The sequence below is a fragment of the Lathamus discolor genome, chromosome 4 (genome assembly GCF_037157495.1).
Source record: "Lathamus discolor isolate bLatDis1 chromosome 4, bLatDis1.hap1, whole genome shotgun sequence".
In the NCBI taxonomy this organism is placed as follows: domain Eukaryota; kingdom Metazoa; phylum Chordata; class Aves; order Psittaciformes; family Psittacidae; genus Lathamus; species Lathamus discolor.
The window spans coordinates 21,753,079-21,772,426 of NC_088887.1; the positions used below are offsets into that span (position 1 = coordinate 21,753,079).

At 37.4% G+C, this 19,348-nt stretch overlaps 1 protein-coding gene across 6 annotated transcripts in view; it reads left to right on the plus strand.

The window, feature by feature from the left end:
- The first annotated feature begins 16,308 nt into the window (after positions 1-16,308).
- Positions 16,309-19,348, plus strand: part of COL8A1 (collagen type VIII alpha 1 chain) — an 85,775-nt gene continuing 82,735 nt past the window's right edge. For 4 of the 6 annotated variants that reach the window (XM_065676602.1, XM_065676601.1, XM_065676604.1 and 1 more), the window contains exon 1: positions 16,309-16,415. The gene's annotated coding sequence lies outside the window, so the exon portion shown is untranslated. The remainder of the gene's footprint in view (positions 16,416-19,348) is intronic. The other 2 variants (XM_065676607.1, XM_065676606.1) reach the window with 2 other exon arrangements.

Sequence of the window (19,348 nt, forward strand, 5' to 3'; positions counted from 1 at the left end):
TTTTCCTTCCCCTTGCACACAAGCATATCTTCAAAATATGGGTTGGAAGGCAAACTCTAATAATTATGGGGTTTATTATATGAGAATGCATAGGGTTTTCTTTCATAAGACAAAGCACAATTTTTGGAGATAGCCACCAAACAATCTAGACAACTCCATCATGGAGAGCTTACCATCTACCATATCACTCCTGTATTTGGTATGAACATCACAGGTGTTTTCACTCACAGAAGTTTACTATGCATGGGCACAGCCTGCATTAATAGCCAGCTATCAAGAAGACAGAAACTATCCAGAGAAAGACCTCTTCTACAGCCATCACTGTACTGCAGTTCTCTCACACAAAAGAAAGAAGCTCCACAATCTGTACAACACATTAAAAAAAAAAAGGGGGGGGGGGGCATGAGAGGAATCACATGTCCCCAAAAGTATTTGCAGTTCCTCAGACTAAACATGCAGGCCTTATATTACATCTTTGCCTCTAGCACATGTAGCATAGAGTTTCAGCTACAGTAATTAAAATTGACTGTGCAAGATACCAGCTTTCAAGAACCATCTAAAGGTATAAGTGCCACTCAATCCTCTCTAGGGTTTTCTCACTGTGCCTGAAAAAACATCCCTTGTAGGCTATTTTAGACTAACAAGGCAAAAAAAGTGCAGAATATTTGTGTTTCCTACTTAAAAGATTCAGAGTGGCTAGCAAATCTTTCTGCAAGAAGGATCAGCTTGACACCTTTGTGGCACCTTCTCTTGGTGGCACCTCTTGCATTCAAACACAAGGAAAAAATCATCTTTTCCCTCTAGCCATTTGCAGCTATTTGTTGTACTGGGGTAGGAAACTGCAACTCAGCTTAGATGAGGGGATCAGGCGTTCAGAGATTTACATAGACAGGAAGAGCATGTCCAACATCATAACCTCTGACATGAAAGGGATTTATAGTGCAGGCAAGGAAAGCTGAAGGTACAAGACAGACAAGATGATCATCTTACTCTACCTTTTTTCCTACACATGTCAAAAGGATAAAATAAAGTCCCCTGAGGTGATCCGCTAGCTACAGGCCTACACTCCCACAATGAAGCGGCTCACAGGTGTCAAACTGATGGAGCCAATACAGCTGGAAAACAAGCAGGGAAAGGCCACCCTGTTATCCCCAGTACCCCAGCAACTGGGACACATGGTTCTGCCCAAAAAGGCTCAGCTAGAAGCCAGGGTAAACTCAGAGGAGTGTAAAGCACTGTTTATTTTGTAACTGTGCCACAAGTTACATCATCCCCCTTACTGACAATACTATTTTGCCCCTAAATATCGTTCCCTTACATGCTCAATTTTGTGGTTCAGATTCACCAGTGAGCATCATATCTAGGTGCATAGCAGCCCTGCAAATGCTCCAAATAGACAGAAGCCTAAGTAATTTTCTCTGTCTTGAATGCTCATTGGTTCAACTATATTTTCAGTGACATTTTCATTACTGTTAAACACATTTTTAGCCAGGGCTTTTCTTACACTAACTGCCTGCATGTGTGATTTTTGTGTATATTTGTTGTTACAATAAATTTTCCAGTGTACTAGTCTTTCTGCCTGCCTGATGGTCAGGAATGACTGTCCTGTACAGAACGTCTTCCTCTACGAGCCTTTCCAATAACACACAAAATCATAGTCAGTGCTTGTTTTGTCAGCTAGTACCCTACCTTAATCAGACCTCTATACACATCACTGTGTACAAACATCAACTTCAGGCTGAAGCCAGAACACATGGCACAGGCCAGAATTTGTATAGAAAAAAAAGACAGCTAAGAGAGGGTATAGTAGCAGTTTATAAAGTTGTGACTTTTACAGGGAAATTGTAACTGCTCTTCGTTGTCTCTTCCACACAAGAACTATGGGGCATAGTTGTTCAAATTCAAATTCTTTGGGTGGCTCTGACAGTAATCAGGAAATGTTAAAAGCATTTGGGAAACCAAAACCTCTTTCAGGAATACATGCATGATGTGCTAGAAACTCTCTGGAGAAAACTGATGAATTTTTGCCAGTCATAAGTGTAGAAATGTTTTCTTATAGATTTTTTTACTTGGGAGACTAAGTGGACCTCCAAGCAACAAGTGACATTAAAGAACTAGACTCAAGTCTCTTACAGTTTAAACAGAACTTGGTTTTCAAGACAGTTTAAAAAAATAAAATCAACAAACCACAGACAGCAAGCCCCCTGATCCCAGATGTTCTGCTCATTGACAGACTGAGCAGGTATTCCAGTACAATATTTGGGAGGTCTCTGCAGCAATTAAAGGCCCCTTGTACACCTGGGCTTTTACCAGCACATCTGGTCTACATCTCCACAGTGCTTTTTAAAGATCTTTTTTTTTCTCCCTCTTTTCCCCCATTTAATCACTATTTCAGACATTTTGGGAAATTAGTTCAGATTTTACCCCACTGTTGTCAAAAAATAATTGAAATGCAATGAAATAAAAAAAAAACAACCTATCCCCCCCAAAAAAAAAACCAAAAACAAACAAACAGACCAATAAAAAACTTCTGAATATTCACTGCAGTCACTGGCAAGGGATCATTCTTCAAACATTTGAAAGTAGGTTACGTCATAATGGCAAATGCGACATTTTATGTTCTCAAGTAGCACAAAGTAACTTTAGGATGCGAGTCAGAAAATGGATAGCAGTGACAATGAGAGGGGAAGAGAGATAATGAGGGAAGAAGACAGAAGCTACAAAGAAAAAAAAACAAATACATGGACAGACCATTGGAATTACCAGCCTTTTCCCTAACTTTTATTCAATTCTGTCTTAACTGCAGATTCTAGACTTAGCATTGCTTCCATTTCTGTATGTTTGTATATTCCCTATTTTCCTCTCTCTGTATTTTGTACAAAAAACTCTTCTACTCTGGGAAGAACTGTTAAAGTTACGTTAAAGAATTATTAAACTGCCTTTCCAGCCCTTTCAATTACCTAGAAATCTCAGTCTCCATCACATGGTCAGTAAGAAGCTCGAGATGTAGTTTGCCCATTGATGGTCCCGCAAAGATTCCCTTTATTCCTTTCACAGAGGCACCTTCCACATCCTGTGGAACTGGTACAATCTCACAGAACCTGACATGCAGTCCTTTCTGTATGGCCTGCATGTCTTCCTTAGCCCATGGTGATTCTTCTGAGCCCCTACAGCACAGAACACTACTCCTGCCCCACTACCACGTTGAGAAACCAGAAAACACGTGGCCTAAATCTCTCTTCTCAGTGATTCTTCATTGCTCATTTAACTGTATTTATACTAATTTCATTTGTTAGCCATTTTCTTGTGAGTACATACCACCTCTCCATAATAAAATGGCAATGAATGTTATAAGCCAATAGAAAACTGAATTGCAGATACAATTGAAACTTTAAATATACTTCCAAATACCCTAAGTTTGATCACGGATTTAGATGTATATTCCAGAGTTTTGTCATAAATGTATGTCATAATGACATACATTTATGACATAAATTTAGAGGTGTGACAAGTTTTACTTTCTCAAAAATGTTTCCCTTTCTAATGTTTAATTACCTTGCTACTGGGCAAGCAACAGAAACCATCTGACAGTTCAATTAAACAAAACAAAAGGCTAATTTACATTGTCCTGCTGAGAGATCTCTACAAGCAGTCATATACATACAGTAATTCTGATCTGTGGCAGTTGATCATTTACCTTATTCTACAAAATCAGAGAGTACCGAATGCTGTTTCAGAAATATACACAGTGATGCTTTTTTTTTTCCTGATGCTGATCCTGAAATCCCATTTTACACCTGGATTCCTTACAGTCTGGTTATTAATGTCAGATATGAAAACCCTAGTTTTGCAGTATCTCGCTCATCTACCGGAAATCTTCTCATTAGTTAAGACACAAGATGCATACAACAAGCCTGCTTTCTTCTCTCATTAAAAGTATGTGTCACCATTAGTCAAACTTGTTATCTAGAAGTCTAGTCATTTTATTTCATAACATCTAGTCTATTAATATACTAGCACTATTAATCAGATCTGGAGGAGGGAATTAAATTGTTTCAGGAAGAGGGAGGAACCTGAAAGGCAGGAAGAGAGTAATAGAAATTGCAAATTTGCCAATGTTTCTGAAATATCTTAAGATATAATTTGGAAAAGACCTTCAGCGTATTTCTTCTTTTTCCAAGCAATGCATAACTCTTTATTAACAGCTTTACCAACAAGGAGCAAGAAATATATAGACATGGGATACTGGAAACATCAGCAGAAAATAACCATATAACTCGCAACAAAATTAATGCAAGCTTGTACTAGCAGAGGAAATAATCTGAAACATAAGGACTGAATACACAGAAAAACCTGAAAACAATAATCCTGAATTACTTAAAAGTGAAAATGAGTACTGCTAGTGACTGGACAGTTCATAGGAATAATTTAGCCCCTTTTAGTTCAGAATCAATCACTGAGCAGACTTTCAATATTTAAAATTATTTAATTAACTTTTAATGTGAGCGTATTCCACTTTATGGACTGCACACAGATTTTTCATAGTCACAATGGCCTTAAGTACTTGCTATTCAAAGCATGCTATCAGTTGTTTAAAGTGTTTGATACTGCTTCTCACACTGTCTGTATAACTCCCAGTACAACATAGAAGTCTTTATAGCTGGCTGTACGAATGCGCAAACATAAACAGGTGAGCTGAGATCTTTCTGCAAATAAAAAATTTATATGATAGCAAACTCTGCTCTTTGCTGATTCAGATTTTGACTTTTTGTTTGCCTCTTCCACTTCGCAATGCTCTTTTACATACTTCTGAAGGCTGCTAATGTTCCCCCTAAATTTTCTCTCTCAATTGAACAGCCCCAGCTCTCCTACATTCCTTTGCAGGTAAGAAGCCACTGATTTCTGAGCATTCGTCTTGCTACATTCTGAATTCTTTGCTACTAGTGCATCTATTTTTAGAAGCAGGCCCTTGTCAACACTGTGGAGAATATGAATATTTAGGAGGACAACTTTTTGCAGAAATTGTCATGTTGTAAAAGTACTGTGTGTTATGTGTTATATTCAGATGGTGAAAGACAGAATTGGTCTTTTCAGTTTAAAGACAAGAATTTTCTTTCTCTCAATATCCATAATCTATGCTTTTACTTTATTCAACCTCTATTGTTAAGCACCAACTGAATGACAATTAATGAAAAATTGATCAAAATGAAATGCACTGAACCCATTTCTCTACTGTGACCATACCAGTCAATGCCAATTTCATTGAAAGTTGTTGAGCAAAGATTCAAATGCTCCACCTAAAGAACAGCAGGGTGTTTAATACTTAAAGAGGAAAATTACAAGCCACTTCTCTAATGATTCACTATTAAGCCATTCTGCATCAACCTAGTATAGGGCAGCTACATATGTGTATGCATATGTAAAAATACACACAGAGTTCCCAAAGCTAAATCAAATATTTAGATGGAAACAATACTCAGACCCTCATATTTGTTCTAATAAAAAAAGTCAAAGATTCTTTCCTCATACATATTATAATTTACTCTCAACTGTCTTTAGGAATGTGGAAAATATTATGCCATTAAATGTTATTTGGGAACACTGAGCAATTTAAATGTCCATGTTCAGTAAACACCCTTGATCCTACTGTAGCCACCATGCACAGTGTGTAAGCTTAAAAATGACAGGCTTAAATGCAACTGCATTCCCAGTTTACTCACTAACCAATCTACAGATCGTGACTGCTTTCCAACTCTCATTTTTAAATAAATAAATTAATACATGTGCTGGAAGTACCTCCACCAGTCAGTCACACTTGGGATACACTGTTCCCTTTCCTAAAGACCCAAAGTACAGTCAAACAACGAAAAAGAAAGAAAAAAAAAAAAAAAAGAAAGAAATCCCTTGAGGAGCCTCCTATTTCCTGCTTTATCTCCTGCTTTTCCTGCTTCTCACAAATCTGAAAAAAAGTAACATGAGTTCAGATTTGCACATGAGGACTTCTGTTTTGACTGACAAGAAACACTATACAGATATACTGGTCTTATTTTTTTGATAGAATTACTACAGAATCTAAATGTTATACAGTAATTCTGACTGGACCAGTTTTTCTTGCAGAGAATACATTTGTACTGCTCAATGCCTCCTCAAGATTTGCCCTTTTCCTAGTTTGTTATTTGGTTTTTGTTTGTGGAGTTGTTTTGTTTGGTTGATCTTGTTTGGGGATTTTTTTTTTTTTGTTAGGGTTTTTTTGGTGGGGAGTTAAATGTGAGAGGGACATAAATTTGTTAGCAAAGTTTACAAAATATTTGGCAACAGGCTCAGACCCATTTACGAAAAAAAGAGAGCACAAGGTGATCTCTAAAATGAAAAGAAATGATAAAAAAAAAATCAGCCATCTCTGAGGTACAGCCATATTTGCATCCTTAAGTTGTCATCCTGGAAAGCTATGAACTTTTAAAAAGAGTTATGACAAAAACAATAGGATCAGCAAATTTCTGGAGTGCTGTCTGACGCTGGCTCTGTCTTGTGTCTCTTTGTAGATTATTTCATAGGCAGAAGCTTTGATCAAGTCCACTTCTTTACTAGTTCTCATGAACTTAACCCTGAAATTTGCTGTTCCAGAATCATAAAACTGGCCTACAGAGAGATGGCTGGAAAGGTCTGATGGAAACTGGTCCTCATCATGAGTGAGGCTTTGAACTGAACACCATGAAAACACAAAATAAAATCACTTTTTGCTAAGCGTTAACACACAGTGATGATTGCTGTTACTGTACTAACTGACCACCTGCAGTATAGAGGGATGAAAAATTAAAATGTTTTTGCTGGGCAGAGGAAATGAGTTTGAGGGCAAGAACTGCAAACTAAGTAAACAAATTAATATGGAAATGTTCTTACAGAATAATTATGAAGAAAACCAGATGATGGTTCCAAAACATTAACTAAGTACATTTGACAATGTCCTGCTCATCCAAAACCAAGCATCATAAAAACTGCAGTCATGGTATTTCTTCTACCACCAGAAAAGTAGAGAGAATCCTGTGAGAAAGCTATTCCCATTGTTCCTGAATCACATGTTATAAATAAGTATCTCCTACATCAGCTGACTATCCAAACCAAAAAATGAACAAGGACTTACCTCAGAATTTCTCCTGAAATTTCCATATAAGGTATATCAGACAAAATTGTTAGAAACAATGGCATAGACACATGAATGCAGGATAACAAGTTTGTCAGTATTTTACACTGAATTCCTCTTCCCTGACTGGTTGTCTCTTCAGCTACCTCACCCCTGCTGCATGGTAAGAATATGCAGATAGGAGCTGCCAAACAGCAGCTGACTTGCCAAACAGTCCACTTCCTTCCATACTCAACTGTGTATGTCTGATAGGTCATTTCTAAAGATCTCTGGAAGAACTGCTCTAGAATTGTCACCAAGAAGATTAGTGGAGCTATACAGAGCTGATTCCATTCATTTAGAAAATGAAAATAAAACACAACACAAAAAAGTCAACTGAAACCAAACAAATAAAAAGCTGCTTTTATTCATGTAAACCTCATCTGAGGTCTGTGGGAGAAAATGATTTTGGCTTAGCACTTATTTGAATGTTAACAATAACATACAAACATTGAGCTGTTTGAGAAAAATAATGCACACTCCGTCCAGTCAACCATAAACAGAAATAAATGCTTTAAGATATGAAGTGCCTTTGTATTTGGATGGAGCCAAAAGTCTTTCACATAACATTCTATGCTGAAAGTTGAAGCTTCAGTAGTTCAGCCTGCCTGTTCTTGTTGCAACCATATGAAAGGCAGATCTAGCTAGAAGTGCTCTTCTGCTAAAATAAACAACCCTCAACTGAGCACTCACAGAAATAAAACAATGTCAAGTTCTCTATAATTTTAAGAATTTATAACACTGAATTGCAACATGGAAATGGAACTACAAGGAATCTGATAAACAGCCCAAAAGTATTGTAGTGCAAGAAAACCACATGGTTAGATAGTGATTTACAGTGTAAGTTTACACACCTCCCATCAGAGAATGCAGGGTCTGTATAGATGTACTACTTTCCATCTCCAGCAGTGGAACCATACTGCCATTACAAAGATAAAACAGTTCTGGATGCTCCATCTCCCTGACACTGATATAATCGGTTTATTGGTTTGCACTAGAAGAATTCTCTGATTAATCACATGCAATATTGTTTTCCCTTGTAAGAGCTACTCTTAATACCTAGCCCAAAGTGGGATCAGAGATAAGGAAAGAGTGAAAATCCTTTCTGCAGGTTGGATAGTGGGTTGCTACTGAAGTATCTCTAAGAGACAAACACAAGTGGGGAAAAAAATACAAAAATCTTACCATTATCATCTTAAATGCGGAAGTCTTAGTTAAGTGGTGAACTTACTCTCTTGTCACAGGCTTGTCCAGCATTATGAAATGTGTTACAACACATTAATGAAGGCTACCTAATGTTTTGAAGCTTTGGAGAGAATTAAAGAAAAAAAAATAAATCAAAAAGTCAACATTGATCTAACTCCTCCAGTTTTAACATGAGCAGGGGCACACCCGGAGTATCCACTACTCCAAATAAGATAAGTTAAAAACAAAGAAATTATCATAAACTTCGAAGAGTTACCTTAACTGAATTTTTACAGTTAGAAAAAGGCCTTTTTCCAGAATATAATACACAAAAATTATCATTTTATATTAATTCTTTCAAGGTAATGTTTTGAACTTTCACAGGAAAATACTTTTTTCCAGATGAAACACCATGGGGGAAAAAGATCAAATATAAATTTGGGAATGCATGCAGAAATGCGGATGTGTCATGAAGTGCTCATTTTGTATTCCTTTTCTCCTCTCCTTGTGAACTTGGGGGTAAGCAAATTTTTTAATGATAAAGCAATTCTTTCAAAAAAAATAAAACTACTGAAATTTGCTCAAGTCTTATATTTGTTCACCAGCAATGTCAGGACATCTTTTCACCCATACCAGAACTTCTTTTGATCTAGCTGCTGCCCAGTAGTAATGATTTCAGTGGTTTTCTATGAAGGATTAGAGAGACAAGCTGGACAGAGCACTCAAATTTCTTCTTAACCATCATGATAATGTGAACTCAAAGGACTTGTTTCCAGAGCTGACTGTTCTGTCAGTTCTTAAAAGTACTAACTTTTAAAGTACTTTGCTAAAAAATAAAAAAGGGGAGGGGGTGGGGAAGATGGACACACAATGGAAGAAGTCTATGAAATAACCGTGGTAGTTCTTAACTTACTTGAACTTAGCCTATGGCTCTTGGGAACAAGTTAGTACAGTTTAATGTCTACCCTAGAAGAGAGTAATGGAAACACTGAACTCTAAACCAAAATCAGTAAGAGGAAGACTGATTACAACTTAATATATACTAAAAATAGTGGAAGGTATGAAACACTTGAAAACAGCATTGAGATGATAGTTCTTTGTTAAACACTCTGTAAATCACGCTCTGATCTAAGATGACTGAAAAAGACAGAAAGATTGAAATGCAACTCCACCAAAATCCATGTGAGCACTGCTAATCACATCTGTGCTCACACTCCTATTTTCCCATGATACAACTGGGAGCAGAAGCTGGCCTGCTTCCTTTACATCATATTCTTAAGGAGTTAGGACAATATTGTGTCTCCCACAACACTAAAATTTGATGCAACTTGAAGAAAGTGTGGGTTGCCACTACAAGATGTGTTTTAGGGTGTTCTCTTCAAAGTTATCGTATGTCCATTTCTAGAACAATTTATAGTAATTTTGAGTTTCAACAAAAAAACCTTAGACATTAGAATTTAAAAATAATTTTGCTAATGACCAAACATGCAATAAAACTACTTTTCTCCCAGTCCTGAAGAAAAAAATCGTATGATATTTGGGATTAAATTCCAATGGTTTAGTGATTTCCTCATAATACTAGGTAGTTTGAACATTAATGAAGCTAAAACAATTTGTCTCTAAATATCTTTTTTGTGCAGAAGAGGAAAGAATTTATTAATGATGTAAGATAGCAAAAAGATGCATAATATCAGAACTTATTGTGTAGCTACAAAATGAGCTATATCTGCGAAATAAAGCATAAGACCTATGTGGTAGAGACAGAAACATGAACATTTTTATTCAAATTCTGTTTCACTCCCTTTTTAACTTCAGTCTCACTGGGCCAAGTATTTCCTTTGATCAGAACTGTATTTTCCCAAGGATGCTGTATGTCTTTTGAAACAGAGCACAAATTATCTTTCTAAAATAAAAACCACAATATAATCTTTTGGCAGAGAGTTTTAAAAGAATATGTATTACAGCCAAAATGTGTGCCACTTGGCTGCATTAAATAAACTTTCAGGAAACTTATTTGAAAGAAAAATACTCAAAAGGCACACACAGAATGCATAATACTGCCACCAAGCACACTCTGGTGGAACTGAAGACAAGCCTTATTTAATCCTCAATCAAATGTTAGAAGTTAAGACTTCCATGTCTTATCTTGGTTATTTTTCAGAAATACACAAACCCTAAATCTGAATACAGTGACACTTTATCAGCTTTGATCATCCCCTGGGCCAATGCCCCAATCTCTTAAACACAGGTGAACTGAAACCCAGCTAATGAACTCTTGTACAATTTCACCTGTGTGAAAGCCTACTCATTATTTTTTGTACAATATAGTTAGGGACCTGAGAAGATCTCTAACTGAATCAACTCCCTGCTTGAATCAATTCCCTGCTTGAAGAAGGGTCAGCCATGTAGTCAGAGCAGGCTGCTCATGGCTTTATCTACTTGGTTCTTGAAAGTCTCCAAGGATGAAGCCTGCACAGCCTCAACAGATAACCAGCTCCACTGCTACTGATTGTTCTTGCATGGAAAATTTTTTAACTCATATCCAGACACAACCTCTCTTCTTTCATCTTAGGCCTATTGTTTGCTGTCCTCCCACTACTCTGAAGAGCCTGGTTCACCTTCTTTATAACCTCCCCACAGGTACTGGAAGCTGTTGTCTGTTAGGTTCCCCAGGCTGAACAAGACTGGTTCCTGCAGTCTCTCTGAAAACGCAAGTGCTACAGCCCTTAAGACAACTTAGCGGCCCTCCACTGAACTCACTCCAGCTCATTGCTATCTTTCCTGCAGTGGGAGGCTCAACATTCAACAGAGTCTTCTAAATATGGCCCAGTAAGTGCTGAGCAGAGGGGGCTAATCACTTTCCTCGAGCTACTGGCTGTGCCTATATTATTACAGTCCAATTTACTGCTGTCCTTCCTTGCTGCCACAGCCTACTACCGGTTCACATTCAGTTTGCTGTCTAGCAAGACTCTGCCATTGCTTTTTATCAGAACTGCTTCCCCAGTTAGTGAATCCCCAGCCTTCAGATGTTAGTATGGCTTATGCTATATCATATACCTAGAAAAACATCCAGTCTTTCAGTGAACACTGCCAGGAGTCACTCTGTTAAAGTATGCTGGGTTTTTTTCTGTTTTGATATGGTAAGCATCAACATCAGCTAGTGAATGCCAGTGGAAGTTCCAGAGCTTCCACAAATATAGGAATTCTGTAAATACAGGAGATAAATGATGCAACTGTAGGCTGTATTGATTGATCTAATACTATCAGCTTTTGACTGCATTCCCTTTTCATTGATGGACACAATACTAAACACAATCAGCTGAGCCAAGATGCACACAAAATGGCATTAGTTACAGAATCACAGAATAGTTTGGGTTAGAAAGGACCTTAAGGACCTTAAGGTTGAAACCTCTAGTTTCAACCCCCTGCCATGGGCAGGGATGCCTCACACCAGACCATGTTGCCCAAGTTCCCATCCAACCTGACCTTGAATTCTGCCAGGGATGGAGCATTTACCACTTCTTTGGGCAACCCGTTCCAGAGCCTCACCACCCTTAGAGTAAAGAACTTCTTACTTATATCTAAATTGAACATCCCCTGTTTTAAGTTTAAACCCATTACCCCTTGTCCTATTGCTACAGTCCCTGATGAATCGTCCCTCTCCAGCATCTCTGTAGGCCCCCTTCGGATATTGGAAGGCTGCTATGAGGTCTAATTCTTTTGATACAGAACATGCTGTATAAAAAGTATGGTTTGTGGGGTTGGTTTTGTTTATTTGTTGTTTCAATTCTACCTCTATCGAATAATGTGCTAAAGAATGAACCTTGGCATACAGGAGGAAACGTTGAGGTAGGCATTTTTCTCTTAAATATGCTCCCTCAACATCCACATTCAGGCCTTGAGGTATGCTTACCTAGAATGCAATATCTGCACTTTAAAAATAGATCCTGATTTTGTATCCTACATTGGATTGGCATACAATAGTTCTGTAGCCAAATCATCTGACTGGCCCTAATCTACAAATGCAAATCTGAAAGACAGTATCAGACAGATTCTTGGTATACAGAGAAAACAAACATAATTGATCTGACCCTTTGAAAACTGTTCACTCTCTCCTCTTACTCTTCCAGATTTGTGAATCTTTAGTGTACAAAAAAACAACCAAACAAAAAAACAAAACAAAAAAACCCCAAGAACCTATACCACCAACACAAAAAAAACAAACAAAAATGCTCTACAAAAATTACAACATTGTCACATTTAATTCTTTAAAAGGCAAATTTGCTAGAAAGGCTTTGGATAAATCTTATCATGATGGGAAAAATGACAGCAGACACAATGCTGCTCGAAGCCATAGATTAATAAAATACACTACCGGTCAAATGGAGAAATTGTGTCTTTGGTCCTACAGTCCCTACAGTCAAATAAGATGAAAGAATATATTTACATGAGGGTTGTGTAGGTTTAAAGAAATTTACCTGTAGGCTGTTCAAAACATTTCTACATCAACAAACATCACAACGAAACCCCGAAATGTTAACTTTCACCTTATGAGGTTACTTTACCTGTATTATTGCACTTTACCTTAGGAGGTCTCCCTCTAATTCTTTCTGGTTTGTGTTAAAAAAAAATAAATGTTGACACCTTGACCTTGACAGCTAATCTTCTGCCATCACCATGCTACCTATATGTCTGGGGACCCTCCTCCTTTGATAATACAGCCAAACAGCATGCAGCCACCTACGAGAGCTATTGCTGTAATGCTACAGAAATAATTTATTTGGAAAGGTTCAACCTTCCAATCAATTCAGGATGATTCTTTCTGCATCCCCCACTAACACATTCAGCCACATTATTTTAGCTCAGTTACATTCAGGGCAAACTAGGAGTCATCACTTAGCCCCTTTATGGAACAAATGAAGGAATTTCGGCTTATCTCCTTTTAAGAGGCCTAGAGTGAAATGCCTATCATTTGTACAGCTATAGTTTTAATCTCTGTTTTAAGGATAATGCCACCTCTGTTAATAACTGGTTTTTTTGCCATATACTCTGTACACTGAAACAAATTTAATATAATAGAAGACTCACTGAAGAGCAAATGTGCACGGTTCCCAGAAGTTTGGTAAAACAATCTATGCAAGTCTAAGGTACCTTCATGAAGCTCATTCCCTTACAAACAGTTCTATTGCACTAGAGGTGTAGCCATAACATCAAGTAAAGCAAAACTATTCTATGATTCTATGAAAAGCCTGATACAGATTTTGAAAAGCACGATGCCTCAAACAATTCTTGGAAGCTCATGGCGAATGAATTGGCACATTCTGGGGCAAGAATGGAGCAAGAGAGCTAGAGCACTGAAGTGTCCCTTGAACAAATAACTTTATTTTCAATAGGCAGATGGAAACTGAAAGGTTGGTTATTGTTCCTAGTCACAGGAACATGAAAACCCTTCCTGCCACACTATCCACACTGAATTTACTGTCCAGCCTGGCAGTGTGCCCTGAAATCCAGTTAATCCTATGTTGAGCTAATCAAATTTCCCACAGATATTTTGGCAAAGTTTTCATCTACTAAAAATCTCATTAGGGAAGATAAGTGATCCAGTAACTAGAAAATCGCAGGTGCTTTAATAAGCGTTGACATAGGTCTAATACTTTTTATCTATTTTATGTGTTGGTAGGTTTATTTAATACTTGTAATAAAGTTCTTTAACATTCATTGAAGAACTAAAGAAAAGCTTCTTTAATTCTCTTATTCTAGAAGTATAAAAGGTAAGGCTACCCTTGAGTCTGCAGTACAGTAGGACACATGATCAGTGCACACAAACAGCTTGATCTTTAGAAGAGAGTGAGTTTATAGAAGTAGTCACCGATTTTAAAAGGAACCTACAGAAAGCTCAGCAATTTTGACAGAGTAAGAACAATTTAATCATCACATAAGGATATGGGTACTATTCACTTTCTAATTTCTGAGAATCTTGATCTAGATTTCTCTAAATACAAACCTATCTGATTGTTTAGATGTTAGCTGAGTAGAATTTCAGTTTGCGTACATCTTTTAATCAACTGAACCATTACAATGTGCCATAACTAAACCAACTATATAAACTCATTGCCATAAATTCTACCATTGCTTTCCCTGTTACCCATGTCACCGTTACTTCATGAAGCTTTCCTAAAAGCACACAGTAATCTTGTCAGAACTGAAACTCATTTAACAAGAACTTTAAAAATACATTGAGTGCTGCAGAAATAACAAAATAACATGACATTTTTTCCTCAATCAGTTGCAATAATGCAGAATTGCCCTACCCAATAGCAACATGATACCTGCAACAAAAATTAGACAGTCCTTTCTCCAGCTTGACAGTTTTAAATATCACCACGGTTAGGCAGACATCCAAGTTGATGGGCAATTGATTTGTAAGCCTTTTTCTAAAAAAACAAAACCAAATAAAGTTGCATGCAAGTAAGTATCTGGGGAGTTGATACTATATGATCCAACCCAAAACATTCTATGATTCTGATCAATTCAGTACTACACTTAAAAAAAAACAAAACAAAAACAAACAAAAAAACCCCACTCATGGTAAAGAGACTAGGAGAAGATAAGGAAGGAAATGTTACTCTGAATCCATCTTAAAACTTCATAAGCTTTCCCATCATAAATATCTTGTGACTTGAGACCTATTTACAGTGATCATAACAGATATATATTCAGATATTAAAATACTGACACAAGAGTCTAACACTGAGAGTCAAGTCAGGATATTGACAGAAGTTCCCAGATTTTATAAGCATCTTATACCTCTCTGTCCAGTGACCAGTTTGGCCCCTTAGTGCAAGAAGCAGCATATATCATATCGCCTCTCCGTTACCTTCACTACAAACTTGCTTATCTCAACTCTGTGAACTCAGGTTCTCATTCATTTTTCTGTCTGGTCTTTCCCAGATTTTAAATCAGTATGTACCTCTAACCTCACCCCTGATTTCATACCAGTCCTCACCCCTTTCCTGTTCTTTCTAACTTTCTCCACTCACTTATATTCCAACATGATATAGGTTTTACTCATATATTATGACAAAAAAATACAGGCCCACATGCCTTGCGTAGGGACACACAGAAATACAGAATTAGTGTATTCTAGATGCGTACAACTGTCTCTTTCACCTGCAGGAGCCAGTGTCTGGACACTGTGCCATCCACTCTCAGTGCCCTGAAAGCAATGAATGAGTTAAAATGAACAATGAGTAATTTTACACAGAAACCACCAGGAATGCATACTTCTACTGGTTTGTCTTTTTGGATACATTTGCCTTTTGAGAATACCAGTTGGGAAAATTGTTCAGAACTCAGACACAGGGAACAGTAAAACTGCTCTAAACTAAACTGCTAGAAAGTCAGTGTGTAGATGGAACATGTTACAGCTGTGTCCATGAAAAGCTGGGTAGCTCAGCTCAATGGAAACTTAGGAGGATTCCGGAGCTGAGATCTAGTAGACATTTGGAATATAAAGGAAGTTCAATCCCTGAGTAAACAGACAACTTCTACGATCAAGGGCTGCTTCTTCATAGCTCTCCCTTCTTAGAAAATGAAACAGCAGCCTTTGTATCTCACTGCTGTAAAAATTCTTCCAAAAGACAAAGTGAGACCTAGTAGTAACTCATGTAACAGTGACTGTACAGTAACTATGACTGTAACTGGAATAATTCAGAGATTCAGAAACATGCAAAGTAGAAAAATCTTTAGTTAACTAAATGTTTAAAGAAAAAAAAAAAAACCAAACAAATCCATCACTATTTCTCCTGTAAACGCGATCCAGCTTGCTTTTTCTCCGTCTCTCTGTCCCCAGAGAGCAAAACCCTACTCTACAATGCCTTCTGAAGGCTGTCTGCCTGCTGTCCTCACTGCCCACCTACCGTAAGGAGCAGCTCCTCCCACCTGCACATAAAAGCCAAGTGCATGCTACCAGCAGCAGATCAGAGCACTTTCTCAGTTCTCCACTGTTTTGAGCCAGTGATCTTCTCTCCTTGGATCTTGTATACTCAAGGTAAGATTACTGCTACTTCAGGTTTCTGATCTAACCAGCTATTGTGAGGAAGTCTCAATGTGAACTCTAGCACTGCCTTGCTGGGTGGTGCTGGCTTCCCCCCCTCCCCCCCCCCCCCCGCTTTTTTTTCTTTTTTTTTCCCAGATGTAGTGTCATCTGACATTTAAGTTAGTAATAGTCTGTTGGTTTAGCAATGAAATAAAAACAGACCTTGCTGGGAAGCTGTGTGGCTGGAAAAAGGTCTCAAAATCTGATTGATTTTGAAGAAATTAGTATACCCAGATCAATTCTAATAATTCATTACCCCTCTTAGTAGTCTCCTTCTCAGTCCAGCCAAAGTTATCAAATAAACTACACTCTAAAGCTTCCTTAAATTCTGTTTGAGGGGAGGGGAAAAACAGAAAGTGGAAAAAAAAAAAAAGCAAAAAAAAAGCTTAGAGCTAATTTAAGGAAGGAATTGGTTTTTATTACTATTTACTAGGCAGATTGAATTTTGGGACTGAAGTGTATCTTCACAGGTTTCACTGCCTTCATCAAAAGTCTGATCCTCACAGAAGCACAGTAATTAGGCTGATAGAATTCACTATCTGGCACCAAACAGTCTTAAAGTACACATTTCACAAGCAAACTTCTGTTTCTTGGAACAACAGACCTTGTGTGTCTATGAAATTTCTAGATCAGTTTGAATTATATTTTATCTACAGCTGCCTACATAGGCATTTCTAATGCTAGAGGAAGGAATAGTTAAGTGCCTCAGAGACAGCTACTGGAACAGCTGAAACAAAGTGTGATTTCAAAACTGTGTTTGCACTTACCTCTATTCGTCTGTCCATCCTCAGAGATTAATCTACTTGTGACTAGTCCCAGTTTCTCACATTGTGCGACTCACTGCACTTTTAACACACAGTCACCTGTTTAAAGAAATTCCATCACAGAAATCCTAATCCTAGAATGCCTCTCTCCAGTGCTCAGCGAAAAGTATGAACTACTAAAAGCAAGTAGTGAATGCTGTCTCTAAATTGTTCTTTTGTACACTATGTAATACATTCTGCAGTTGAGTGATAATTTTCTTCTTGGTAAACAAACAATGCTCTTTCTAAATTGACTTTTTTTGTTCTTTCCCCAAATAAAGTCTTTTCTAAAAAGGAATTATGTCCACATATAGCTGTACTCAAATCAGCTGCAACATTTTAAGCTACAGTACTGTATAACAGGACTGTATAACAGCAGAACTCTGCTCAAAGCGTCTTTTCCTGCTTATTGTATCTAAAATTTTTTCTTTATTTTGCATGTTATCTATTGTAAATAATGGGGGAAAGAAAACACTGAAAACGGTGCCTTCAGCTAATTTCCTGGAAGATTACATAAGTATCTTAAAAAAAAAAAAAAAAAAAAAAACCCGACACAACAAACCACCACAAATGCAACTATTAAAGAAAAAAAATAGGTACACTGCTTTCTAAAGCAGGCTTACAGTAAAACTATTTTTGCATCCAGGTAAACCATATAAACTGACCTTGAGAGACAGGAATAGCGCTAAATTGTTTTCCTCATAACTCTTGTTTTATCTCTAAGCTACAAAATTTCATTCCTTAGTTAACATCTTATTTTCATAGCAAACCTCCCTTCCATCTTCATAAACACCCCTCTTGTAAAACACAGATATGTGATTTTAAAGTGTAATGCATACAGAATTTAGGTCTACAATCTGGCAATAAGGCCTCATTGTTCACACAGAATTTTAGACTATCAGATAAATCAAAATCTCTAACAGAGCAATTTTCAAGGAAAGAAAAAACCCCAACACATAAAAATTGCATTTGTCATTATACACAAGAAATGTGTATATAGCAAAATACCTCTTATTAAAGCCTGCTGTGAAATGTAATATTTTGGCCTTTGAAAAATGGATTGCAGGACATATTAAGAAAACCTTATTCAAAGGAATGTGTTTAATTTAGATCAGAATCTCCTCTGAGCAATTTCTCTCTTAGGCTGAGTAGATAATTCAGCTTAGCATCACTCTGCAGCAGGAGATGAAGGGAAACTGCACCCAGCAGGTCTCCAAGAGAACTTAGATGTCTAGGAATGCATTTATTGACTTCTGTGCTGATCTGTAACTCCTTTTTATAAGATCAAAGCATATGGATATTAAGACAAAAATTCTGTCATCTTAAAATAGTGCTACAACTGCAATAATAAAAAAAGAAACAGCAGAAGAACAAGGAATTTAGATTTTTTTTGAGTAATGACTGTAACACTTTAAAAAAGCAAAATAAAGGTAAAGAGACTGTACTACTTTAAAGAGACTGTACTACTTTTTCAGCCACAGATCAGTTCAGAATTAAGCAGGTATGCTCAGCCATTTCTCCTGGCAGTTGCACTTAGGTTCTTTAGGTGTTCATTTAGCCACTTAAGTTACACTGGTGGCACTTAAGCCACTAGTATAACTCCAACTGCTGTCAAAAGTGTTAGACTGGGTACTTAGATACACAGGATAAACACATCACTGCCTGCTTATCTCTCCATAGGCCTGTGCCACTACCACTGCTTGTGAGACATTCTGATCTTCATGAATTTACTTGCCTCTCTGTGATGCAAAAATACATTTTCCTCTGACCATACTGATATTAAATACAGGGACAGTTTTTCTTATGGTCACAGTGAAAATACATGGTAGAGTCAGATTTAGCTTCCAGGTTTCAGTCCAGCACTTCAATCCATGCTTCATTTTGTACTCAGCCTTATAAAGTACATCCCTTTGCAGCTGATCTGTCTTTGCATGACTCTTTAGTGCTGAAGGAGCAGGGAGAATTCCAGTGACAAATCCTGAGAGGTAATTTCCTCCTAACACTTTTGAACTTCCTGTGAAACCCTTTACAAACCCATAACAGGATTTGCAAATCATTCTTGGAGGTGGTAAATAATCAACC